Source organism: Melospiza georgiana, chromosome 23 (genome assembly GCF_028018845.1).
Source record: "Melospiza georgiana isolate bMelGeo1 chromosome 23, bMelGeo1.pri, whole genome shotgun sequence".
Taxonomy (NCBI): Eukaryota; Metazoa; Chordata; class Aves; order Passeriformes; family Passerellidae; genus Melospiza; species Melospiza georgiana.
In genome coordinates, this window is record NC_080452.1 from 10,566,388 (window position 1) to 10,592,534 (window position 26,147).

Consider the following 26,147-nt stretch of genomic DNA (forward strand, 5'->3'; position numbering starts at 1 on the left):
TGCTGCCAGGGCAACCAGAGTTTTCCTTCGCTGTAGCTTTGGTCTGGGAGATATGGAGTTGCCCCCTCCTAACCCTTACCTCCTCCCCTCAGCCCTCTTCTGTCGTGTCCCCTTCTCATCCCCTCACCCCTACTCGAACTTCCAGCCTGCTCCTGCCCGATCCATCTCTCTGCCCTTTACCCTCCCCAGCCCGCCCCGCCCCATCCCTCTCTCCCCCCACCGCCAAGCTTTTAGTATAGTTCTAAGATCTCATTTTCTTTTAATATAATAGAGATCATAAAATAAAAAATCAGCCTTCTGAAAGGTGGAGTCAAGATTCTCATCTCTTCCCTCATCCTGGGGACCCTCAAACACCACCACAATCACCGGCTTGAGCTGGTCTGGGCAGCACCAAATAAAATAAAAAGCTGTAAAAATAGAAAAATTTAAAATAAAAATTAAACTAAAAATAACTTAAAAATTAAAAAATAAAATTAAAAATAAATGAAAAAATAAAAACCTGTAAAGTGCTGTAAAGTGAAGTGCCATAAAAGTTCCATAAAAGCAAGTGCAATAAAGCGCGACTGTCATAAAGTTGTGCCGTACAAGATGGCGGCGCCCTGGCCGTCACGGGGTGCCGTACAACATGGCAGTGCCGTGGCGGTCTCGGACAGCCGTCCGAGTTACGTGATGCCCAGCAAAGATGACGGCTTTCCGAGCCGGGTTTTCTCGCTTTGTGGCGCTTTCTGTGTGCATTCCGCGCCTCGCCGGTGGCGGTGATGGCATCCCGGTTCGCCCATAGCGGGCGGCGTCGCGTGAAATTGTTTCTAGGGGGCGGGGTCGGTGTCGGCATTTTTATCAGGCAGCTGGCAAGACGGCTACGCCTTGGGGTCTTTCTAAGGCGTTCAGCGCCATGTCGATGCGGTGACGTCATCAGGCGGCACTCTGCCTGCGGTTCGTCGGTGCAGACGGCACTGTACTTGCAGTGCGCCCGAGCAGACGGCAGGAGACGCTGTATAAATAAAGTATAAAATATAAAGTATCTAGAAAAAGGAATAAAAGCTATATGTCACGTGCAGATGTAGAAAATTTCAGGCTCCCAGGGAGTACAGAGTTTTCTTTAAATCATTTTAGTTTGAGGGTTTTTTTACTCCCAGATAGGCTGAAAGTTTCTACTGCTGCTTTTTATATTCTAAAGCTAGAAAGGAAAACCATGTTAGAAACACGAAAGGAAAGCAAAGGAAACTGAAAAAGGAAGAGTGAAAAAGGAAGAGTGAAAAAGGGGGCCAAAAAAAGAAAAAGGAGTTGGAGTGGAAAAGAGAGGGCATTCGGGAGGAGCGGTGCTGCCTCAGGTCCTTCCCCGCCCAGGAGCGAAGGACCCGTTTGATGCCCGGGAGGGACTGCAGCTCCCGGTGGCGGGGGACGGAGCCGTGGCTGTCAGCCCGAGACTCCAAATCCCGGCAGGCCCTGCTGCCGGCGCGGCGTGTGACGCAACGGCCGACGCGACACATGAGTGGCTGGCGTGCCAGGCGGCCGCGCGGGGCTGTGCGCGGGCAGCTGCCGGCGCCTCTCCCGCGCGGGACGGCGACGCTGGAGGGGCGCAGCCTCCGTCTGGCCGCCCGCCCGGTGCTGAGCAGCGCGGAATGAGCGTGCGCCCGGTTCCTCGGCCTCCCTCAGCGGTGCCGGGGGCGGGGGCGCTGCCGCACGCCGATGCCGGAGGGCGAGGCGGTGCTTTGCTGCCGCGGGCCGGGAGCTGCAGGAGCCGCCCCGGGCGAGCGGCGCCGGGCGCTGCCGCGGTCCCGGTGGGGCGGCCGCCCTCGGGCTGGCGGAGGCGCCGGAGGAGCCCCCGAGCTGCAGCCGTCTCCCTCGGGCTGCTGCCGGTGCTGCGGGCGGAGGCGGCTCCGCCGCGTGTTGGGCGCTGCGAGCAGGGAGCGCTGCGGTATCGCCGGCATGACGGGGCTGCTGCCTGCGTTAGTGCTCGTGGCTCTTTGTGCCGTGACAGCGGATGGAGCGGCGCTGGGCGGTAAAGCCAGAGATGGCCGGGAGAATGCCCAGCGCAGGGAGCGGGCGGGCTGTATGCTTCGGATGGCACAGGTGCGAGCTGCAAAGCCACCCCCCCTTCCGCCCCTGCCCTCCCGAGCCCCGGGGAAAATGCTTTCCAGCATTGTCGAGCTTCTGAAAGACAAAACTTGTGATTTGACACTTGCATCCAGAAAAGGTTTCTGTCTAGATTAGCAAATGCCTAAATTGTTCTTGGTTACATCCCATGACCGGTTTTATGCAGTGACTTTATACTGCTTTTAGGATTTTCTTGTACACTGGTGAGAAAATAGGCAGGTCTGATAGTGGTTTCACTTTTTTTCTACTTCACGTTCCATAAGATTCTTTTATCCAAGCGATTGTTTTAAAATTCTACTGTAAGCGTTTGTGGTTCACTTTTGTTTTCTTTGCAGCACCCGGGCCTTTTTGTTTTTCTCTAAATTGGGAGTAAATATAGCTGAGTAAAATTACCTTGGTTATCTTCCTTCTTTTTAAACTTAATTGTTTTTATTAATAATTCTATTTGAATATGCAGAAAAAGTGGGTATGTCCTGTAATCTATGCTAGCTTTTCTCGTTTACAGGGTACTCACAAAATATGTCTCCCTTAGTGTCCCACAGAAACATTCTGGGTGAAATCTGAATTAAGGTATGTGTTTTCAAATAAGTAATCAGTATAGGTATTTGCCTGTGTACCTTTTCCTGTAATTCAGAGCTTGTGTTCTGTGGGTTTTATGATAAACCTGTAAAACATGTAAGAATGGTTTTGCAAGTCTGAATCGTTGAAGGCAGCAATAAGTGGATTTAAAGCCTGTTCTTGAGCAGACAAAGGGGAAGAGTGTGACTCTGATGCTGAACTTGTCATTTTTCATTTGACTTGCCTTTAATTATTGAAGAAGAGAGAGAACTAGGAAAAGAAATAGAATTGATTATTGAGCACTCCTAAAAAGCTCACCATGATTCTGTGTAGAGCCAAAGTGAAGGATGATGGAACAGAGCTCTGTGCATTAGAAGGAAATAAACCTGATGTCCACACAGAGTCTTACTAATTTCTGTTTTTAAAATGCAAAATAAGTTTAGGAAGTGTTGGAAGTTAGTATTTTGGGAAAGAAATGGCAGTTCCACAAAACATTCCATTCCATTTAAGAGAGGCCCTTGGACTGATTCATGTTGTAACTGCTGTCACTGCAGTCAGTTGGTGGTTCAGCCTTGAAACGTGCACTTGGCCTTCTATAAAGCACTGTTTTGTTTGCCTTTCAGTGCTATGAGTCTTGATAAATTGGAGAAGTGCCCAAGAGAAATTCATCATCCTGAGATACAAAAGGTAGGAAGTGACTTTTTTTGGTTTGGTTCTTTATTGTTTTCTGGAAATAGAAGTAATTAAGTATAGAAACTACTGGTTTGTTTCTTCCAGTAGCTGATAATACTAATACCAACAATAATAATAATAAGAGTAAAGTAATACTACTTAAACTGTCTTTATTTATCCATTGGACTGGCCATTTTAAATCTAAACTTCTAAACACAAATCAAACCATCATCCTTGTAGAATCTTTAATAGGAGTGGGCTAAAGATCCTGGTTTTGTTTACAGGATTTATTGGTTCATGAAGAGCAAGAGGTAAGTACAAGCCTAACTACCCTCTAGCTCACAGACCTGCCCGGTGAATAGAGCTTTGTTTTTTTGATGGGCTTGTGATGACTTTGAAATCAATTGCTCATTCATTACAGTAAAAAAAAAAAATTGTTTTGAACATGACAGCAAAAATAACTTTAAGCACAACTTAATAATAATAGATCACCAATTTTAGTTAATAATTTTATGCTATACTCTTGGGTGAGGGAAGACTCGGACACTCAATATGAGATCAGCAAGCTATGTTTATTGCAGAGAGTATCAGACACTTATACAGCACATAATAAGCTTATGAATATTCTGTAAGCCAAGCGATCTATTGGTTAAACTATACCATCAACTCTTCCTCATTCCTTTGGGCCTACATTCCCTATTTCCCACGTCTCTCTGTCTACTTGTTATCCTACCCAGCTAGGCCCAGGCACACGCTATCTTGCAGGTGCAAAACTCAAAAATACCTGTGTTCGGTACTTTCCCAGCTCCTGGTCGGCTAACGAGCGAATGTCTGCGTGACCTCTGTCATGGAGCCATTTCTCCACACTATACTATCAAAGTTTAAAGGTAAATTATTATATATTAGGAGATGGTGTAAAGTGTATGTTGTAATGTGTAGGATATATACAAAGATACGTACTTGAAAGTCCGTAGAGGAAACAAATTTTTACGCCTTCTGTTTGACTGTTTGTCATATATTTGGTTTTATTTCCCAGGGATCAGTGAATTTTAACTCTGGAGTCCTCTATGCTAAGGATGCTCAGCTTACAGATGATGAAATGTTCAGTAATGGTGAGTTTTTCACCTTCTCCTCCATTGTTTTGCTCATCTGAATGAAAAAAAAAAAAGGCAAGATTAAAGAAAAAGCAATAGTTTTATTATTTTTACCCTGTTATGTCTGTTTCCTCAGTATTTGCTGGAGCTGTGCTTACCCAAGGTTTGGGTAAAACAAGCTTTGGGTTCCTTCTGTCTCACTGGGAGTTGCCCAATTCAGTTGCATCTGGTGAAATTCACCCTGAGACCTTACAGAACCAGCTCCAACTACGTGCGAGCCATTTGCAGTTCTCTCCAGACGCCTGGAGAATGGGTGACGTTTCTGAGGATCCGGCGAGCGTGCTTCTGTCAAAACTCAGTCTGTGAAATTTCTGGGGAAAACCCTTCTGTGTCCTGAAGGGTTCAAACTCTGGTGAGGATCCAGTTATCAGGTGCTCACCTGGATGGTTCCAGCTGCCAAAGGTAACACTTGTACTCTTGCCCTGTAGTTTACATCTATTGTATTTTTGTTATTTTGCAGGATTTTTTGTCTTTGCAAAATATTGTGCATTTCACTCTTTGGAACCTCTCAGATGGTTCTTTGGTGCAGCACCACCCCATGGGACACTTGGCTGCTGTCCTGAAGGGGTTGGTCGCTAGAATTGTAAATCCTGGAGAGTTTGTAAGTCTACTGTCCCCAGGGAGGTATCATGCTTTGTTTACTTCTGTTCTGTTGGTTAGGCGCTGCTTCTCGTTGCAAGTACGAATTTCAAACTGCCCTGTTCTTATTTTAACTTTTTTCCTGGTTCTCTCTGTCCGGCAGGGAAAGACTCTCGTATCCTTGTCGTCGGGCTCGGTGCTGTCCAAGAAGATACAGAGACTAAAAAAATCATAAGAAGCAAAATATGACTGCAGGGAAAAGAAGCTGGAGAGAACAGAAGGTGATATTGTTATCCTTACCCTGTATTAGAAACATCCACTGTGCTTTGATGCTGGCAGCTGCCAGGGGCTTGTTAGCTCTTTGTAGGCAGGTGTAGGTGTTCACTTGTAGTTTTTATCTCTGGACAAGTCAATTCAAACTTTGCTAAGCTTACATTTGAAAATTACTCTCTAGAACAGTCCAGCATGACATGCTGGATGTCGTCTCCCAGAGGGACCCAAAACTGCCATAAATTTCACAGGGAGGGATGGGTGTAGAATACTAAAATCTGTCAAGGTTTTCATTTTTATAGATATTGGCAAAGAAAAGGAATTTATCTCTGAATTCATTTGGAAAGAAACCCTCTCTCTATCCACTTATTTGTATACAGGAATGTAGGAAACTCTGACTAGAGATGGGTAATAGCTTTGAAAATAAAGACATAAGTTTTATCTAGGAATGAACCAATCAAGTGCCCTGAAAGCATGAGAACAGCTGCAGGGGCTGAAGGGAACAGAAAGGGTTCTATCTCATGAACAGAGGTACCTTTTCCTTACAGGTGCTTGTGCTGTAGTTTGGGTTCTGCTTCCTAACATTTCTAGTGTGACAGGGTTTACCATAGAGACAATCTGCCAGGAGGTAGCGCTTTGGGGGGTATGGCAGTCCTGGGTGTGTATTCTGAACTCCTTCAGAATGTTAGGTTTGGAGTATTTCTTATCTCAGGAAAACAGCAGTCTTTTGCATCTGCATATCAGCTGTTGAAATTTTGGGTTCAATTTCTTGAATCACAAATGTCATAGGATTCCTCCCAGATGGCAGCTGTCATGAAGTATGGCTCTTCTTGGTCTTGGGTTTCAGGGGCTGTTTCCAAAGTGACCTACAGACATTGGAATGAAATCATTATTTACTGTGTAAAAGAATCACTCTCCAAAGCATCAGCCAAGGTCTAAATATGCCATTCTGCCTTTTAAAAGTACCAACATCACAGGATTTTTCTCAGATTAAAGCTTCCATGGAGTCGGATCTCTCAAGCCTGGCCCTTGAGAATTGTGGGCCTCCTGTGAACTGGTCTTGCCAGAAGGGCTTGCTGAGTTTTCCATTGTGTGGAAAAGAGATCCCATTTGCAGCCTGAAGCCTCATGTTTCCTGTAGGATTTCTACTCCTAGAATTGCACACTTTGAAGGATTTCTTATAGCAGAAGTTTTTTGGGAACTAGGACTCTGGTTGGATTTGGGTCTCTGGACTCTCAGGTGAAGTGACCTTGAGACACTAGGGCATGCAGATTTCCTTGCTGTTGAAAAGAGCTATTGTTCGCACCCAGGAGCCATGGTCTGAATGGGGGTGTCACCTCTTAAATTTGCAAATGTCACAGGATTTCTTCTAAATGAATGGTGCTAAGAACATAAGGTCTGGCTGGCTTTCGACTTAGAGGCGCCTCCTCTAAATTGGTCTTCAGACGCTAGGTTGGAAAGTGTTCCTACATATGCCAAATAGCCCTTGCTATGCAATTAATAAGCTTCAAATTACCATGGAGTTGCTGCCCCTGCAAAGATTTTGGCAGAGCCTGGTTGTGGTGCCCCACTCCACTCCACCACCCTTAGCAGGTCCTTATGGTTGCATGGGGAATCATCGTGGAGCATGCCAACCCAGCTCCATCCTGGGAACAGCACCTGTATTTTACCCTAAAATTTCTGTCCCATTATAGCTCCTGTTAGGATACAAATGTAACTTCTCGGTTTCCACTGATTTTACCCCCAGTCATCTTTCCATACAGACATTGCTCCACTCCCCAGAGGATTATTGTGAGCAGATGTGAGCTCTGCTGTCCCTTTGGACTGACAAAGACAGAGGTTTTGTCCCAAGTTGCTTTTGAACCTGTCCTGCACCTGTTACGAGTCCTCAGTCTCCTGCAATTTTGTGGGTCAGTCACATGTAAAACAGCACAGCTGGCTGGCATGCTTTGCTCATGAGGGGAGACAAGAGAAGAATCCCTCTGCTCACACCAGACCTGCAGCTGCCAAACCTCACCAAAGCACCTGAGGAGCCCCCAGGGACTGATGGTACAGAAGGGAGGTGATGGAGGACAGCACAGCAGGCAGCCTGCCCTCCATCTGGGTGTGAAGAAGGCAGGGCTGGGAACTGTAAGCAACATCCCAGCAGGTCTGGCTGATGGTGCCACCCTGAGGGCTTCCCCTGCCTTTGGGCAGTCCCAGCTGCTGCAGCTCACTTGACAGACTCATTGTCTATACTGTGCTTGGCTGCACTGGAGATGATGAAGCCGAGGACAGCAATGGTTGCCTTCACATCCCCTGACTGCAGATGGGAAGGAGGGCGAGCTCTGTCACCTTGGGAAGGCGTCTGCAGAGTCACTGCTGCCCGTCTCTGGAGCGTGGCTCCATTGGGGGACCGTGGTAAGGACAGCAGTGCTCACTTAACTGTGCACCTGAGGACAGCTTCAGGACCTTGTCATACTGTGGGAGAGCAGAGCTTCACAGAAAACACCAGCTAACACACTGACTGCCAGTGTTAATTAACACTAACAGTTCTTACCTAAATATTAATACTAGTAACACTTACTATGCGTATTATTAATCCTAGTAGAGGCTGGTAGCGTTCTTTAGGCTGAGGCTTGCATGAAGAATACAAAATTAATTAACGTTGCTGATTATGCTATTGTGTTGAAATACTTGGCCTCCACTGCGGTAGCCCCACACTTACCTCGATGGCCTGCCCCAGCAGGTCCCAAAACACCTGGATGCAGATCAGCTTAAGCTTCACTGATGTGATAAACAGAGTTCACTCTTTATAATTTTTAAAATTTTAATAAAGGATAAAAGGACAAAATAATCCAGCACTGGGATGCTTTTAGCACACAGCCAAAGAGCACAGAGGTAGCTTAAAAACATGTTCACTATATACTGTTACATTGCTGAGGTTACAGGCATATTCATTAACTTACACATTATTCAAACATTCCTTTGACTTTTTGATGTTCCAGGAACTCTCTTGTTTGGTTTTAACCTCTGACTTGTCTGCAGAACGTTCTGTAAATTAGGTCTACATATTTTATTTCTTCCTGTAGTTTTATCCTGTTGCTTCACACTCCCTGATAACACTGGTAAGAGTCGATAAATCCTTCCTGGATGCTTAAGCTCTTTTTGTGTCACTATTATCTTATCACTTGGTAGGGGCAGTCTGCAGTTATAAGAAGCAGAATAATTGCTTTACACCATTTTCTGAGTTAGTTACATAGAAGTATTTTAGTTTCTATTTTAACATTTTGCTAAAGCCTACCATATATTTATCATGCTACTATTCATATGAAATATACAGTGCATACATAAACTGGCATATTACACTATACAAAGCAGTTCAAAGTAAGAATAAGTTTTACCACATCAAAATACTTGTAATGCAAAAAGCTAATCTATGAATGTGAAAGCCAGTATTGTTTTATCATCTATAACATCCGACGACGAGGGTGAGCAGCGGGCCCGCAGCAGGCGGAGGGCGGGCAGGGGGACGCGGGCACTTAACTTTGGCCAGGGTGCTGATCTCGGCCAGTCGGGGCAGGCCAAGTCCCCGCAGAAGCGGAAGCACTGCGGTAGAAGAGGCACCCAGAGCCCGCAGCGGGCGCTGCACGCCCTCCCCGCTCCCGAGCCCTCTCCTCACCAAATCGCCGCCGCTCCCTAGTCCGCCCTGCTGTCGCAAAGACGACCCGGAACCCCTCCCGGGCTACACTCCTCTCCGCCTCCTGCCCCGAGTGCCGATGGGGCGCTCCGGTAGGGGCTCTGCGGGGGTCCTTTCGCCGGGATTTGGGCACGAGAGAGGGCCGGAGAAGGGGACGGGGGTTGCCGCCGCCGCCGCCGCCGCCGCCGCCGCCGCCGCCGCCGCCGCCAGCGAGCCCTTCGGGCAGCCCGAGCTCCGCCCCACGCTCCCACGGGCCGCAGCCTGACGGCTCCTAAGCGTGCCAATCACGGCCCGCCTTTCTCCGTCCGCCCTGTCCAATCACAGCCGCCCTTTCAAACCGGAAGCGGTCCCGCCAATCTCAGCCCGCTCAGTCGCGACTCGCCGCCTCAGACTGGCCCCGCTCGACCGTACGCCTGAGGCGCCGCTCCCGCCACCGCCGCTTTGGGAGCCGGCGTAGCAGCGTCCCCGCTGCCGCTGCCTCGGCAGGCGCTGTTGCGGACGGGAAGGGCGGCCGGGAGCTTCCAGTTCAGGTCCTGGTCGGGATCAGGTTCTGGTCCAGGGAAACGGGCAGGCGGCGGGGAGCGGGCGGACGCGGCCACAGCAATGGCGGCGGCGGGAGCAGCGCTTGAGGGGACCGCGGGGAGTCGCGGATCCGAGCGCGGCGGGAATGGGCGGGCTGGGATTGGTGGAGCCGGCAGGCGCTGCTTCGGGTTGTGATTGGCTGGCTGTCCGCCCGTGGGGCATAAATAGCGGGCGTTGGAGAGGCAGCGCCGTCAGTTCGGCGGTGAAGCTGGGAGCGACGGGAGCTGCGGATGCGCGGTCCGAGGAGCGGCGCTGCGGCAGGACGGGACCCCCGCGGCAGCTGATCCAGGGAGCGCCGGTGAGCACGGGCGCGACGCCTGCGGCAGAATCTGGGGCCGGCCGTGTCCAGTTCTTTCTGCCGCGCCCTGCGTGGCTCGGGTAGCCGGCGGCTGGTGTGGGGCCTGGAGTGGCGCGGTGGGGGGGGGGGGGCGCCGCCTGCTGTCACTGGGGGCTGGGAAGTAGCTGCTTTGTGGTTTCTGGATTTAAAGAAATGTTCAGAATACGAGGAATAAAGCTTGCTTTTTGTATTTTTATTACTTTATTTTCTTTTTACTTGTAATGTTTTTTTTCTTAATTGTGTTATTTTAGTATTGCCCGTTTTAATACATCTTTTTGGTTTGATTTGTTTTCTTTACTAGCTATCTCATGTTAATTCGGTAAGGGTTGTGGGACTGGGGCTGAAACACCAGTTGTGAGAGCAGTGGGGACATGAAACCCCAGGGTGTGGAATAATGATTTTGGCATGAGTCAGGCCCAAAACAATGTGGAGGGGTGGAAATGCTGAGGCTAGATAAATGCCATGGGAGGAAGGCATGGAGCTGCAGAACAGGGCCTGCAGGTTATGCCTGGGGGTTCCCAGCCCCTGCCCTATGGTACCAACGAGGGGCTGAGGGTGTGGGGACTCAGAGGGTTCTAGGGCTCAAGAACCAGCCCAAGAGTGCCTTTTGGGATGGGGGGGCAGGAGTCCAGTGGCTGTTCCCAGCCCCTGGAGCTGCCTGAGGGGAGGTGAGGGGGCCTTTGTGCAGGTGCTGGGCTGAGAGCCAGGGTGAGGGGGAGGGTGGATGTTGAGCTTCAGGCTTCCAGTGTCCCCAGAGTTGGGATGCCACTTAGGGTTGCCACTTAGGGCTGGGTGGGTGGATGGGACAGCTTCTAGAGATACTGAAATTGTAATGATGGCAGTAACTGATTTGTGGCCTTATCAACAGCCCCAAGGTGCAGTGAGAAGCATGAGCAGCTTTTAGCTGCAGCCAGTAGGAAGCTGAGGAGCTGGAGCTGAGGCAGCAGAGCTGGAGGAGACAGAAATATGGTAGGGTTTGATGTAAAACCTCTGTGGGGCTGGGATAGGGATTGTGGAGTGGGGAGGTGAACTGCATGGTTGGAATTGAAATTGCTGTGAGGGCTGTGATCTGAGCTCAAGAACTAGAGCTAAAACAAAGATCCTGTCCTGAGAAGCACAAGTAGTATCGTGTGGCACTACTGTGAAGATGTTGAGCAGGAAGTGCAAGAGAAGAGCTGGCAGTTAAATAAAGCTTGTGGGACTGGAGTTGAAATCACTGGGGACGGGGTGGGAACTCCAGTGCTGCAGAAACAGTCACTGCTACAAGGGATACTCACTGTGGATCTCAGGACTAAACGCAGAATGGGACACAGAGCTGGAAGAAGAGAGCTGGCAGTAAAATAAAGCTTGTGGGTCAAGAACTGAAAGGGCTGGAATCACTGGGTATGGTCTTATCATTGTGGGACTGGGATAGGGTCTGCACACAACACGGGAACTATAGGGCTGGCACAAAGACGATAAAATAAAGCTTGTGGGACATGAGCTGAAAGACCTTAAATCACTGGGCCTCCTATTGTCATAATTGTGGCACTGGTATTTTGTGTGTTAATGTGTAAATTGCAGCTTAACACATGACAGCAACCTTAGGGCTGCTAAAGGCAGTGTATTGTTCTTGCGCCGAGATCACTGTAGGCCTGTGACATGGATGCAGGGGCTGGGTATTGCCGCTAATAGTAGAACAGGATGTGTGGAGTGGGGAAAGGGGGCGGCGAGCTCGCGCCTGAAAACCCCGTCGATGCTAGAACATTGCCTGCGCCTCTGATGGCACCTCTTGGGGTGCGGCTGAAATCTCTGTGGGGCTGGGAAGTGGACTGCGGGGCTGGCAATTTGAATGAAAATGGCAAAGGCACTACACCTGGGAACGGGGCCGTGGGCATCCAGGACAACTTATGCAGGGGTGTGCAAAGTGACTGGGGACTGCTCGGTGGGAGCTAAAATCACTGCAGGGCTAGCATATGGATGGTGGGGTGGGCTTCCAGAGGCTCGTGCCAGAGCTGAATTGTTGCCCAGCTGGAGCCAAGAGCCAGATGCTGCCATTTGAAGCTGGAGAAACACGGAGCTGGAGCTGGAAGAAGAGAGCTGGCAGTAAAATAAAGCTTGTGGGTCAAGAGCTGAAATCACTGGGCCTGGTCTCAATCATTGTGGGACTGGCATTGCAGCTTAACACATGACAGCCACCTTAGGGCTGCTAAAGGCAGTGTATTGTTCTTGCGCCGAGATCACTGTAGGCCTGTGACATGGATGCAGGGGCTGGGTATTGCCGCTAATAGTAGAACAGGATGTGTGGAGTGGGGAAAGGGGGCGGCGAGCTCGCGCCTGAAAACCCCGTCGATGCTAGAACATTGCCTGCGCCTCTGATGGCACCTCTTGGGGTGCGGCTGAAATCTCTGTGGGGCTGGGAAGTGGACTGCGGGGCTGGCAATTTGAATGAAAATGGCAAAGGCACTACACCTGGGAACGGGGCCGTGGGCATCCAGGACAACTTAGGCAGGGGTGTGCAAAGTGACTGGGGACTGCTCGGTGGGAGCTAAAATCACTGCAGGGCTAGCATATGGATGGTGGGGTGGGCTTCCAGAGGCTCGTGCCAGAGCTGAATTGTTGCCCAGCTGGAGCCAAGAGCCAGATGCTGCCATTTGAAGCTGGAGAAACACGGAGCTGGAGCTGGAAGAAGAGAGCTGGCAGTAAAATAAAGCTTGTGGGTCAAGAGCTGAAATCACTGGGCCTGGTCTCAATCATTGTGGGACTGGCATTGCAGCTTAACACATGACAGCCACCTTAGGGCTGCTAAAGGCAGTGTATTGTTCTTGCGCCGAGATCACTGTAGGCCTGTGACATGGATGCAGGGGCTGGGTATTGCCGCTAATAGTAGAACAGGATGTGTGGAGTGGGGAAAGGGGGCGGCGAGCTCGCGCCTGAAAACCCCGTCGATGCTAGAACATTGCCTGCGCCTCTGATGGCACCTCTTGGGGTGCGGCTGAAATCTCTGTGGGGCTGGGAAGTGGACTGCGGGGCTGGCAATTTGAATGAAAATGGCAAAGGCACTACACCTGGGAACGGGGCCGTGGGCATCCAGGACAACTTAGGCAGGGGTGTGCAAAGTGACTGGGGACTGCTCGGTGGGAGCTAAAATCACTGCAGGGCTAGCATATGGATGGTGGGGTGGGCTTCCAGAGGCTCGTGCCAGAGCTGAATTGTTGCCCAGCTGGAGCCAAGAGCCAGATGCTGCCATTTGAAGCTGGAGAAACACGGAGCTGGAGCTGGAAGAAGAGAGCTGGCAGTAAAATAAAGCTTGTGGGTCAAGAGCTGAAATCACTGGGCCTGGTCTCAATCATTGTGGGACTGGCATTGCAGCTTAACACATGACAGCCACCTTAGGGCTGCTAAAGGCAGTGTATTGTTCTTGCGCTGAGATCACTGTAGGCCTGTGACATGGATGCAGGGGCTGGGTATTGCCGCTAATAGTAGAACAGGATGTGTAGAGTGGGGAAAGGGGGCGGCGAGCTCGCGCCTGAAAACCCCGTCGATGCTAGAACATTGCCTGCGCCTCTGATGGCACCTCTTGGGGTGCGGCTGAAATCTCTGTGGGGCTGGGAAGTGGACTGCGGGGCTGGCAATTTGAATGAAAATGGCAAAGGCACTAGACCTGGGAACGGGGCCGTGGGCATCCAGGACAACTTATGCAGGGGTGTGCAAAGTGACTGGGGACTGCTCGGTGGGAGCTAAAATCACTGCAGGGCTAGCATATGGATGGTGGGGTGGGCTTCCAGAGGCTCGTGCCAGAGCTGAATTGTTGCCCAGCTGGAGCCAAGAGCCAGATGCTGCCATTTGAAGCTGGAGAAACACGGAGCTGGAGCTGGAAGAAGAGAGCTGGCAGTAAAATAAAGCTTGTGGGTCAAGAGCTGAAATCACTGGGCCTGGTCTCAATCATTGTGGGACTGGCATTGCAGCTTAACACATGACAGCCACCTTAGGGCTGCTAAAGGCAGTGTATTGTTCTTGCGCCGAGATCACTGTAGGCCTGTGACATGGATGCAGGGGCTGGGTATTGCCGCTAATAGTAGAACAGGATGTGTGGAGTGGGGAAAGGGGGCGGCGAGCTCGCGCCTGAAAACCCCGTCGATGCTAGAACATTGCCTGCGCCTCTGATGGCACCTCTTGGGGTGCGGCTGAAATCTCTGTGGGGCTGGGAAGTGGACTGCGGGGCTGGCAATTTGAATGAAAATGGCAAAGGCACTACACCTGGGAACGGGGCCGTGGGCATCCAGGACAACTTAGGCAGGGGTGTGCAAAGTGACTGGGGACTGCTCGGTGGGAGCTAAAATCACTGCAGGGCTAGCATATGGATGGTGGGGTGGGCTTCCAGAGGCTCGTGCCAGAGCTGAATTGTTGCCCAGCTGGAGCCAAGAGCCAGATTCTGCCATTTGAAGCTGGAGAAACACGGAGCTGGAGCTGGAAGAAGAGAGCTGGCAGTAAAATAAAGCTTGTGGGTCAAGAGCTGAAATCACTGGGCCTGGTCTCAATCATTGTGGGACTGGCATTGCAGCTTAACACATGACAGCCACCTTAGGGCTGCTAAAGGCAGTGTATTGTTCTTGCGCCGAGATCACTGTAGGCCTGTGACATGGATGCAGGGGCTGGGTATTGCCGCTAATAGTAGAACAGGATGTGTGGAGTGGGGAAAGGGGGCGGCGAGCTCGCGCCTGAAAACCCCGTCGATGCTAGAACATTGCCTGCGCCTCTGATGGCACCTCTTGGGGTGCGGCTGAAATCTCTGTGGGGCTGGGAAGTGGACTGCGGGGCTGGCAATTTGAATGAAAATGGCAAAGGCACTACACCTGGGAACGGGGCCGTGGGCATCCAGGACAACTTATGCAGGGGTGTGCAAAGTGACTGGGGACTGCTCGGTGGGAGCTAAAATCACTGCAGGGCTAGCATATGGATGGTGGGGTGGGCTTCCAGAGGCTCGTGCCAGAGCTGAATTGTTGCCCAGCTGGAGCCAAGAGCCAGATGCTGCCATTTGAAGCTGGAGAAACACGGAGCTGGAGCTGGAAGAAGAGAGCTGGCAGTAAAATAAAGCTTGTGGGTCAAGAGCTGAAATCACTGGGCCTGGTCTCAATCATTGTGGGACTGGCATTGCAGCTTAACACATGACAGCCACCTTAGGGCTGCTAAAGGCAGTGTATTGTTCTTGCGCTGAGATCACTGTAGGCCTGTGACATGGATGCAGGGGCTGGGTATTGCCGCTAATAGTAGAACAGGATGTGTGGAGTGGGGAAAGGGGGCGGCGAGCTCGCGCCTGAAAACCCCGTCGATGCTAGAACATTGCCTGCGCCTCTGATGGCACCTCTTGGGGTGCGGCTGAAATCTCTGTGGGGCTGGGAAGTGGACTGCGGGGCTGGCAATTTGAATGAAAATGGCAAAGGCACTACACCTGGGAACGGGGCCGTGGGCATCCAGGACAACTTATGCAGGGGTGTGCAAAGTGACTGGGGACTGCTCGGTGGGAGCTAAAATCACTGCAGGGCTAGCATATGGATGGTGGGGTGGGCTTCCAGAGGCTCGTGCCAGAGCTGAATTGTTGCCCAGCTGGAGCCAAGAGCCAGATGCTGCCATTTGAAGCTGGAGAAACACAGAGCTGGAGCTGGAAGAAGAGAGCTGGCAGTAAAATAAAGCTTGTGGGTCAAGAGCTGAAATCACTGGGCCTGGTCTCAATCATTGTGGGACTGGCATTGCAGCTTAACACATGACAGCCACCTTAGGGCTGCTAAAGGCAGTGTATTGTTCTTGCGCCGAGATCACTGTAGGCCTGTGACATGGATGCAGGGGCTGGGTATTGCCGCTAATAGTAGAACAGGATGTGTGGAGTGGGGAAAGGGGGCGGCGAGCTCGCGCCTGAAAACCCCGTCGATGCTAGAACATTGCCTGCGCCTCTGATGGCACCTCTTGGGGTGCGGCTGAAATCTCTGTGGGGCTGGGAAGTGGACTGCGGGGCTGGCAATTTGAATGAAAATGGCAAAGGCACTACACCTGGGAACGGGGCCGTGGGCATCCAGGACAACTTATGCAGGGGTGTGCAAAGTGACTGGGGACTGCTCGGTGGGAGCTAAAATCACTGCAGGGCTAGCATATGGATGGTGGGGTGGGCTTCCAGAGGCTCGTGCCAGAGCTGAATTGTTGCCCAGCTGGAGCCAAGAGCCAGATGCTGCCATTTGAAGCTGGAGAAACACGGAGCTGGAGCTGCTGCCATTTGAAGCTGGAGAAACACGGAGCTGGAGCTGGAAGAAGAGAGCTGGCAGTAAAATAAAGCTTGTGGGTCAAGAGCTGAAATCACTGGGCCTGGTCTCAATCATTGTGGGACTGGCATTGCAGCTTAACACATGACAGCCACCTTAGGGCTGCTAAAGGCAGTGTATTGTTCTTGCGCCGAGATCACTGTAGGCCTGTGACATGGATGCAGGGGCTGGGTATTGCCGCTAATAGTAGAACAGGATGTGTGGAGTGGGGAAAGGGGGCGGCGAGCTCGCGCCTGAAAACCCCGTCGATGCTAGAACATTGCCTGCGCCTCTGATGGCACCTCTTGGGGTGCGGCTGAAATCTCTGTGGGGCTGGGAAGTGGACTGCGGGGCTGGCAATTTGAATGAAAATGGCAAAGGCACTACACCTGGGAACGGGGCCGTGGGCATCCAGGACAACTTATGCAGGGGTGTGCAAAGTGACTGGGGACTGCTCGGTGGGAGCTAAAATCACTGCAGGGCTAGCATATGGATGGTGGGGTGGGCTTCCAGAGGCTCGTGCCAGAGCTGAATTGTTGCCCAGCTGGAGCCAAGAGCCAGATGCTGCCATTTGAAGCTGGAGAAACACAGAGCTGGAGCTGGAAGAAGAGAGCTGGCAGTAAAATAAAGCTTGTGGGTCAAGAGCTGAAATCACTGGGCCTGGTCTCAATCATTGTGGGACTGGCATTGCAGCTTAACACATGACAGCCACCTTAGGGCTGCTAAAGGCAGTGTATTGTTCTTGCGCCGAGATCACTGTAGGCCTGTGACATGGATGCAGGGGCTGGGTATTGCCGCTAATAGTAAAACAGGATGTGTGGAGTGGGGAAAGGGGGCGGCGAGCTCGCGCCTGAAAACCCCGTCGATGCTAGAACATTGCCTGCGCCTCTGATGGCACCTCTTGGGGTGCAGCTGAAATCTCTGTGGGGCTGGAAGTGGACTGCGGGGCTGGCAATTTGAATGAAAATGGCAAAGGCACTACACCTGGGAATGGGGCCGTGGGCATCCAGGACAACTTATGCAGGGGTGTGCAAAGTGACTGGGGACTGCTCGGTGGGAGCTAAAATCACTGCAGGGCTAGCATATGGATGGTGGGGTGGGCTTCCAGAGGCTCGTGCCAGAGCTGAATTGTTGCCCAGCTGGAGCCAAGAGCCAGATGCTGCCATTTGAAGCTGGAGAAACACGGAGCTGGAGCTGGAAGAAGAGAGCTGGCAGTAAAATAAAGCTTGTGGGTCAAGAGCTGAAATCACTGGGCCTGGTCTCAATCATTGTGGGACTGGCATTGCAGCTTAACACATGACAGCCACCTTAGGGCTGCTAAAGGCAGTGTATTGTTCTTGCGCCGAGATCACTGTAGGCCTGTGACATGGATGCAGGGGCTGGGTATTGCCGCTAATAGTAGAACAGGATGTGTGGAGTGGGGAAAGGGGGCGGCGAGCTCGCGCCTGAAAACCCCGTCGATGCTAGAACATTGCCTGCGCCTCTGATGGCACCTCTTGGGGTGCGGCTGAAATCTCTGTGGGGCTGGGAAGTGGACTGCGGGGCTGGCAATTTGAATGAAAATGGCAAAGGCACTAGACCTGGGAACGGGGCCGTGGGCATCCAGGACAACTTATGCAGGGGTGTGCAAAGTGACTGGGGACTGCTCGGTGGGAGCTAAAATCACTGCAGGGCTAGCATATGGATGGTGGGGTGGGCTTCCAGAGGCTCGTGCCAGAGCTGAATTGTTGCCCAGCTGGAGCCAAGAGCCAGATGCTGCCATTTGAAGCTGGAGAAACACGGAGCTGGAGCTGGAAGAAGAGAGCTGGCAGTAAAATAAAGCTTGTGGGTCAAGAGCTGAAATCACTGGGCCTGGTCTCAATCATTGTGGGACTGGCATTGCAGCTTAACACATGACAGCCACCTTAGGGCTGCTAAAGGCAGTGTATTGTTCTTGCGCCGAGATCACTGTAGGCCTGTGACATGGATGCAGGGGCTGGGTATTGCCGCTAATAGTAGAACAGGATGTGTGGAGTGGGGAAAGGGGGCGGCGAGCTCGCGCCTGAAAACCCCGTCGATGCTAGAACATTGCCTGCGCCTCTGATGGCACCTCTTGGGGTGCGGCTGAAATCTCTGTGGGGCTGGGAAGTGGACTGCGGGGCTGGCAATTTGAATGAAAATGGCAAAGGCATTTGATGGGGGTGTCAGAGCAGCACCAGGTGTGATTGTGGGGATGATGGTGGCTCGGAGCAGCCCAGGTGTGAGTGTGAGGATGATGGGGGCTCGGAGCAGTCCAGGTGTGAGTGTGTGGATGATGAGGGGCCGTCTCCTGCCGGGGCGAGGCTGTTTTAGGGGAAGGCTTTGCCTCAGCTCCCTTTTGCATGGAGCTGCTGAGTGGAGGGGTTTATGGGGCGCTCCCGGCGCTGTCTCATGGTAGGACTGCGAGAGCTTCTCACAGGGTCGGGGGGACACCTGGATCCGCGCTTGGGTACGTGGAGCATCGCTTAAAGGAGGTGTCGAGGGACGAATCTTTGTGCCCAGGGAGCAGCAGCCGAACAGGTGAGCCTGTATGGGTTTGGGGTGGGGAATTTTGTCCTTCCCCTTTGCAATTTCATCTTGCCAGTCCCTCCCCGGATCCCCAGGAACAAAAATGGAGCTGATGAGCACAAAAGGAATTATGGAGAAGGAAGCAGCTGTTCTTCTTTTATTGTCTGCTTTTGACCTGAGGGGATCCCTCTTCACTTGTGGTTTTAAGGGTGTTGATTGCAGGAAAAGCTGCCTTTTCAAGGGTGTTAGGGGTATCCTGGAGGTGACAGGGAATCCCTGCATTCTATTCTAAGGTGAATGGGAAAAGTATTCTTGTGGTGTTATGGGTTTGATTTGAAGGCAGCCCACCCCATTTTCATCATCCTAAGGTTTAAATGGAGGGGAGAGCCCTGGTGTCCTTCCTTTTCAAGGGTTTGAAATGGAGGTCAAAATCGCCCTTTCCCATCAGTCGAAGGCATTCATTTGAGGACCACCCCTTCTTTTCTGCTGTCGTAGGGGGTGAAATTTTAGGGGAGAAGGCATTTCTTTGCCCTTGTTGAAGTGAGGTGAGCCCCGCCTGCGGCGTAAGTTTCGGGGTTGGGTTGGGGGAAGCCACAGCTCCGGCAGCGTTTGCAGGGCTGCAATGGGGCTGTGCCGCTGCATTGGAGGGCGCTCCCCGTGCCCGCGGCCCGGCGCGGAACGTTCCCGCTCGGGAGCGCTGCTGGCACGGCCCGGGCAGCTGCCGGGGCGCACGGGGGATTCGGCGCGTCCGGGCCGGCTGAGGGCGGCAGGGGCGGAGCCGCGCCGGTGCGAGCCGAGCGGAGCCGGGCCGGGCCGGCCAAGGGCGGCAGAGGCGGCGCGGGCGCTGCTGCGCCGGCCCGGGCAGTGCTGGCCGCTCCGTCCGCTCCGGGCACGGGGCTCGGGCGCCGCCGGTAGCCCCAGGCCCGGTGCCGGCCCCGCCGGGCAGGGGCAGCGGGTGGGGCTCCCCGGGATGGCGCTGGCCCCATGTGCCGGAGCAGCCGCCACGCGAGCCGCTTTCCTGCCGGGAGCCGCGCTCCGTCCGGGGCCGGCAGCGAGCGCGGGGTTCGGCCGCTCCAAGTTCGGCGGTGCCGTGGCTCGGAGGCGCTTTGGAGGCGTTGATTGCATCGCTGGGTTCGGTTTGCAGCGGCTGTCCGCTAAGGGTTACGGTGTTCTTCCTGAGTGGGCACGGTTCTCGGTGCCGGTAGGGATGATAATGGTTTGTTTTGGATTGGGTTTTGTAGTCGGATTTATTTTTCCCCGGGGTGTTATGTTTAGAAGGGCGCGCAATGGATTTTACGGGTCGTAGCGTGAAGCAGTGGTTCGCATTTTAATTCTGTTGCGGTGGCTTTTATTAGCGTGAGTGTGTAGTGTTTGTTTTGGGGGGCTTGGGGTAGCGTCCTGTCGTTCATAGCAGCGGGTTTTTAATCTCGATAATTGCATGTGTGTTTATCGTCTTCCAGGGCTTTTATTTGTTTGGTTTGTTTGATTGTAGTGTATGTTTTATGGTTACGGGTAATTTGGGGGACATTGTTTATGGTTACGTTTGTCTTTAGTCTTTGTGTTTGTACCTAGGTGGTATTTTTATTTTGATAGCTTGAGGCACTATGGGTTTATTCAGTTGGGAATTATTTTTTTGTTGCAGATTTAAGTTTATCTGTTTTTTGGTATTATTCTCGTTGTTGGTTTCTGTATTTTCTTTTTTTTTTGTTATTGTTGTTGTCTTTTAATGTATTTGAGTATTGTTTATCAGGGGTTTTTTTGGGAACATGGGTATTTATATGGTGGGTTTTTTAAGTATTTATTAATTTTGGGTAGTTAATTTCTTAGTTTTTAGTGGTTGAGATGTTTTTCCATTTTGTTAATTAGTTCAGGTTTTAAAGTTATTTTTACAGAGGATTGTTTATTCTTTGAGTTAGTGTAGAGGTAGAATTTTGTTTTTTTATTTTTTTTTTTAGTAACGTCGTTCAGGGTGAGTGGCATTGGCTTGAGTTTAGTAGATTGGTTTGACATTTTTTTAGTACTTTTTGTAATTTGCTGTGTGTGTTTCTAGAGGATTTTCTTTTATTTTGGTTCCATTTTTCTGTCGTGATGAGAATTGTTATTGAGAAGAGTGTTCTTTGTTTTTTCGCTGACACTTGTTTGGCTGTTGGAGGTATCTTGATGTTTTTGGAAGATATTGGTGGGAATTTGATGCTGTTTGTTTTGTCATTTCATTTAGGAATTGGATTTTAAATATGCAATTATGACTCTAACTATATTGAAACGAAAGAAATAGATGTGTAGCAATGGGAATGGGCCAATTTTATTTTTATATATTTGGTCAATTTTTAAAATTTAACATGTAACATAAGTCATTATATGTTACGATAAGTTACTCTAATTTTAAAAGAATATTGTGTATGTTTATAGATATATGAATAGAGAATATAAATGTAAATACAACCCAAAAAAATACAAATATATAAATGTATTGCAACTACATGGAGATCTATAAAAAATTAATAATAAATTGTAAATGTAAAATAACATAAATTGATACAATATATAATACACGTAATACTGCATATATTTTTTGAAAAATATTAGAGGAAATCGATATAAAATAGATATAAATACTGATGTGATATACCTATCTATTTATATCTATCATTTGTTGTATATTATGATAAATATAAATATAAAAAAAAATTAGGTAGTTTAAAATAATGGATGGTTTTGTTTTTTCTTTGCCAAAGCAGGGGTTTTAGTGTAAAAATTACAAATACAAATAATATAAAGGTAGAAATATAAGTATAGAAATATATCATAAACACATTAAAGATTTATATAAAAATTAGAAATATAAGGAAAAATAAGTTGTAGCAGTAGATATGGTAAATAATTTAAAAAATAATTTCCGTATATTTTTGAATAAGGTGCATATTAAGTATAGTTATTAATATAATGAATCAATATAAACTATAAATATATATAAAATATCAACAATCTATAAGAAGGAATAAAAGCTCTGTGTCACGTGCAGCAGTAGAAAATTTCAGGCTCCCAGGGAATAAATAGTTTTCTTTAAATCATTTTCGTTTTGGATTTTTTTTTTTTACTCCCGGGTCGCCTGAAAGTTTCTACTGCTGTACGTGACACAGAACTGCTGCTTTTTTATTCTAAAGGTGGAAATGTAAACCAAGATCAGAAATACAAGAAAGGGAAAAGGGAAGGGGAAGGGGAAGGGGAAGGGGAAGGGGAAGGGGAAGGGGAAGGGGAAGGGGAAAGGGAAAGGGAAAGGGAAAGGGAAAGGAAAGGAAAGGAAAGGAAAGGAAAGGAAAGGAAAGGAAAGGAAAGGAAAGGAAAGGAAAGGAAAGGAAAGGAAAGGAAAGGAAAGGAAAGGAAGCAGGAGAGCAAGAAGGAAGGGAAGTGGTGAAAAAAAAAACCGAGTGAAAAAAGTAAAAAGAGTTGGAGGGAAAAAGAGAGGACATTCGGGAGGAGCGGTGCTGCCTCAGGTCCTTCCCCGCCGTGGGGCGAAGCACCGGTTTGATGCCCAGGAGGGACTGCAGCTGCCGGTGGCTCCCGGGGGACGGAGCTGTGGCTGTCAGCCCGAGACTACAACTCCCGGCAGGCCGTGCTGCTGGCGCGGCGTGTGACGCAACGGCCGACGCGGCACATGAGTGGCTGGCGTGCCAGGCGGTCGCGCGGGGCTGTGCGCGGGCAGCTGCCGGCGCCTCTCCCGCGCGGGACGGCGACGCTGGAGGGGCGCAGCCTCCGTCTGGCCGCCCGCCCGGTGCTGAGCAGCGCGGAATGAGCGTGCGCCCGGTTCCTCGGCCTCCCTCAGCGGTGCCGGGGGCGGGGGCGCTTCCGCACGCCGATGCCGGAGGGCGAGGCGGTGCTTTGCTGCCGCGGGCCGGGAGCTGCAGGAGCCGCCCCGGGCGAGCGGCGCCGGGCGCTGCCGCGGTCCCGGTGGGGCGGCCGCCCTCGGGCTGGCGGAGGCGCCGGAGGAGCCCCCGAGCTGCAGCCGTCTCCCTCGGGCTGCTGCCGGTGCTGCGGGCGGAGGCGGCTCCGCCGCGTGTTGGGCGCTGCGAGCAGGGAGCGCTGCGGTATCGCCGGCATGACGGGGCTGCTGCCTGCGTTAGTGCTCGTGGCTCTTTGTGCCGTGACAGCGGATGGAGCGGCGCTGGGCGGTAAAGCCAGAGATGGCCGGGAGAATGCCCAGCGCAGGGAGCAGGCGGGCTGTATGCTTCGGATGGCACAGGTGCGAGCTGCAAAGTCACCCCCCCTTCCGCCCCTGCCCTCCCGAGCCCCGGGGAAAATGCTTTCCAGCATTGTCGAGCTTCTGAGAGACAAAACTTGTGATTTGACACTAGCATCCAGAAAAGGTTTCTGTCTAGATTAGCAAATGCCTAAATTGTTCTTGGTTACATCCCATGACCGGTTTTAGGCAGTGACTTCATACTGCTTTTAGGATTTTCTTGTACACTGGTGAGAAAATAGGCAGGTCTGATAGTGGTTTCACTTTTTTTCTACTTCACGTTCCATAAGATTCTTTTATCACAGCGATTGTTTTAAAATTCTACTGTAAGCGTTTGTGGTTCACTTTTTTTTTCTTTGCAGCACCCGGGCCTTTTTTTTTTTTCTCTAAATCGGGAGTAAATATAGCTGAGTAAAATTACCTTGGTTATCTTCCTTCTTTTTAAACTTAATTGTTTTTATTAATAATTCTATTTGAATATGCAGAAAAAGTGGGTATGTCCTGTAATCTATGCTAGCTTTTCTCGTTTACAGGGTACTCACAAAATATGTCTCCCTTAGTGTCCCACAGAAACATTCTGGGTGAAATCTGAATTAAGGTATGTGTTTTCAAATAAGTAATCAGTTTAGATATTTGCCTGTGTACCTTTTCCTGTAATTCAGAGCTTGTGTTCTGTGGGTTTTATGATAAACCTGTAAAACATGTAAGAATGGTTTTGCAAGTCTGAATCGTTGAAGGCAGCAATAAGTGGATTTAAAGCCTGTTCTTGAGCAGACAAAGGGGAAAAGTGTGACTCTGATGCTGAACTTGTCATTTTTCATTTGACTTGCCTTGAATTATTGAAGAAGAGAGAGAACTAGGAAAAGAAATAGAATTGATTATTGAGCACTCCTAAAAAGCTCACCATGATTCTGTGTAGAGCCAAAGTGAAGGATGATGGAACAGAGCTCTGTGCATTAGAAGGAAATAAACCTGATGTCCACACAGAGTCTTACTAATTTCTGTTTTTAAAATGCAAAATAAGTTTAGGAAGTGTTGGAAGTTAGTATTTTGGGAAAGAAATGGCAGTTCCACAAAACATTCCATTCCATTTAAGAGAGGCCCTTGGACTGATTCATGTTGTAACTGCTGTCACTGCAATCAGTTGGTGGTTCAGCCTTGAAACGTGCACTTGGCCTTCTATAAAGCACTGTTTTGTTTGCCTTTCAGTGCTATGAGTCTTGATAAATTGGAGAAGTGCCCAAGAGAAATTCATCATCCTGAGATACAAAAGTTAGGAAGTGACTTTTTTTGGTTTGGTTCTTTTTCTTTATTGTTTTCTGGAAATAGAAGTAATTAAGTATAGATACTACTGGTTTATTTCTTCCAGTAGCTGATAATACTAATACCAATAATAATAATAATAAGAGTAAAGTAATACTACTTAAATTGTCTTTATTTATCCATTGAACTGGCCATTTTAAATCTAAACTTCTAAACACAAATCAAACCATCATCCTTGTAGAATCTTTAATAGGAGTGGGCTAAAGATCCTGGTTTTGTTTACAGGATTTATTGGTTCATGAAGAGCAAGAGGTAAGTACAAGCCTAACTACCCTCTAGCTCACAGACCTGCCCGGTGAATAGAGCTTTGTTTTTTTGATGGGCTTGTGATGACTTTGAGATCAATTGCTCATTCATTACAGTAAAAAAAAAAAAAATTGTTTTGAACATGACAGCAAAAATAACTTTAAGCACAACTTAATAATAATAGATCACCAATTTTAGTTAATAATTTTATGCTATACTCTTGGGTGAGGGAAGACTCGGACACTCAATATGAGATCAGCAAGCTATGTTTATTGCAGAGAGTATCAGACACTTATACAGCACATAATAAGCTTATGAATATTCTGTAAGCCAAGCGATCTATTGGTTAAACTATACCATCAACTCTTCCTCATTCCTTTGGGCCTACATTCCCTATTTCCCACGTCTCTCTGTCTACTTGTTATCCTACCCAGCTAGGCCCAGGCACACGCTATCTTGCAGGTGCAAAACTCAAAAATACCTGTGTTCGGTACTTTCCCAGCTCCTGGTCGGCTAACGAGCGAATGTCTGCGTGACCTCTGTCATGGAGCCATTTCTCCACACTATACTATCAAAGTTTAAAGGTAAATTATTATATATTAGGAGATGGTGTAAAGTGTATGTTGTAATGTGTAGGATATATACAAAGATACGTACTTGAAAGTCCGTAGAGGAAACAAATTTTTACGCCTTCTGTTTGACTGTTTGTCATATATTTGGTTTTATTTCCCAGGGATCAGTGAATTTTAACTCTGGAGTCCTCTATGCTAAGGATGCTCAGCTTACAGATGATGAAATGTTCAGTAATGGTGAGTTTTTCACCTTCTCCTTCATTGTTTTGCTCATCTGAATAAAAAAAAAAAAAAAGGCAAGATTAAAGAAAAAGCAATAGTTTTATTATTTTTACCCTGTTATGTCTGTTTCCTCAGTATTTGCTGGAGCTGTGCTTACCCAAGGTTTGGGTAAAACAAGCTTTGGGTTCCCTATGTCTCACTGGGAGTTGCCCAATTCAGTTGCATCTGGTGAAATTCACCCTGAGACCTTACAGAACCAGCTCCAACTACGTGAGAGCCATTTGCAGTTCTCTCCAGACGCCTGGAGAATGGGTGACGTTTCTGAGGATCCGGCGAGCGTGCTTCTGTCAAAACTCAGTCTGTGAAATTTCTGGGGAAAACCCTTCTGTGTCCTGAAGGGTTCAAACTCTGGCGAGGATCCAGTTATCAGGTGCTCACCTGGATGGTTCCAGCTGCCAAAGGTAACACTTGTACTCTTGCCCTGTAGTTTACATCTATTGTATTTTTGTTATTTTGCAGGATTTTTTGTCTTTGCAAAATATTGTGCATTTCACTCTTTGGAACCTCTCAGATGGTTCTTTGGTGCAGCACCACCCCATGGGACACTTGGCTGCTGTCCTGAAGGGGTTGGTCGCTAGAATTGTGAATCCTGGAGAGTTTATAAGTCTTCTGTCCCCAGGGAGGTATCATGCTTGGTTTACTTTTGTTCTGTTGGTTAGGTGCTGCTTCTCGTTGCAAGTATGAATTTCAAACTGCCCTGTTCTTTTTTTAACTGTTTTCCTGGTTCTCTCTGTCCGGCAGGGAAAGACTCTCGTATCCTT

At 49.5% G+C, this 26,147-nt stretch overlaps 1 long non-coding RNA gene across 1 annotated transcript; it reads left to right on the forward strand.

The window, feature by feature from the left end:
* The first annotated feature begins 3,594 nt into the window (after positions 1–3,594).
* Positions 3,595–7,782, forward strand: LOC131092966 (uncharacterized). The gene is made up of 3 exons (XR_009115529.1): positions 3,595–4,833; positions 4,942–5,341; positions 6,178–7,782. It is a non-coding gene; the product is annotated as an uncharacterized LOC131092966 (long non-coding RNA).
* Positions 7,783–26,147: the final 18,365 nt, after the last annotated feature.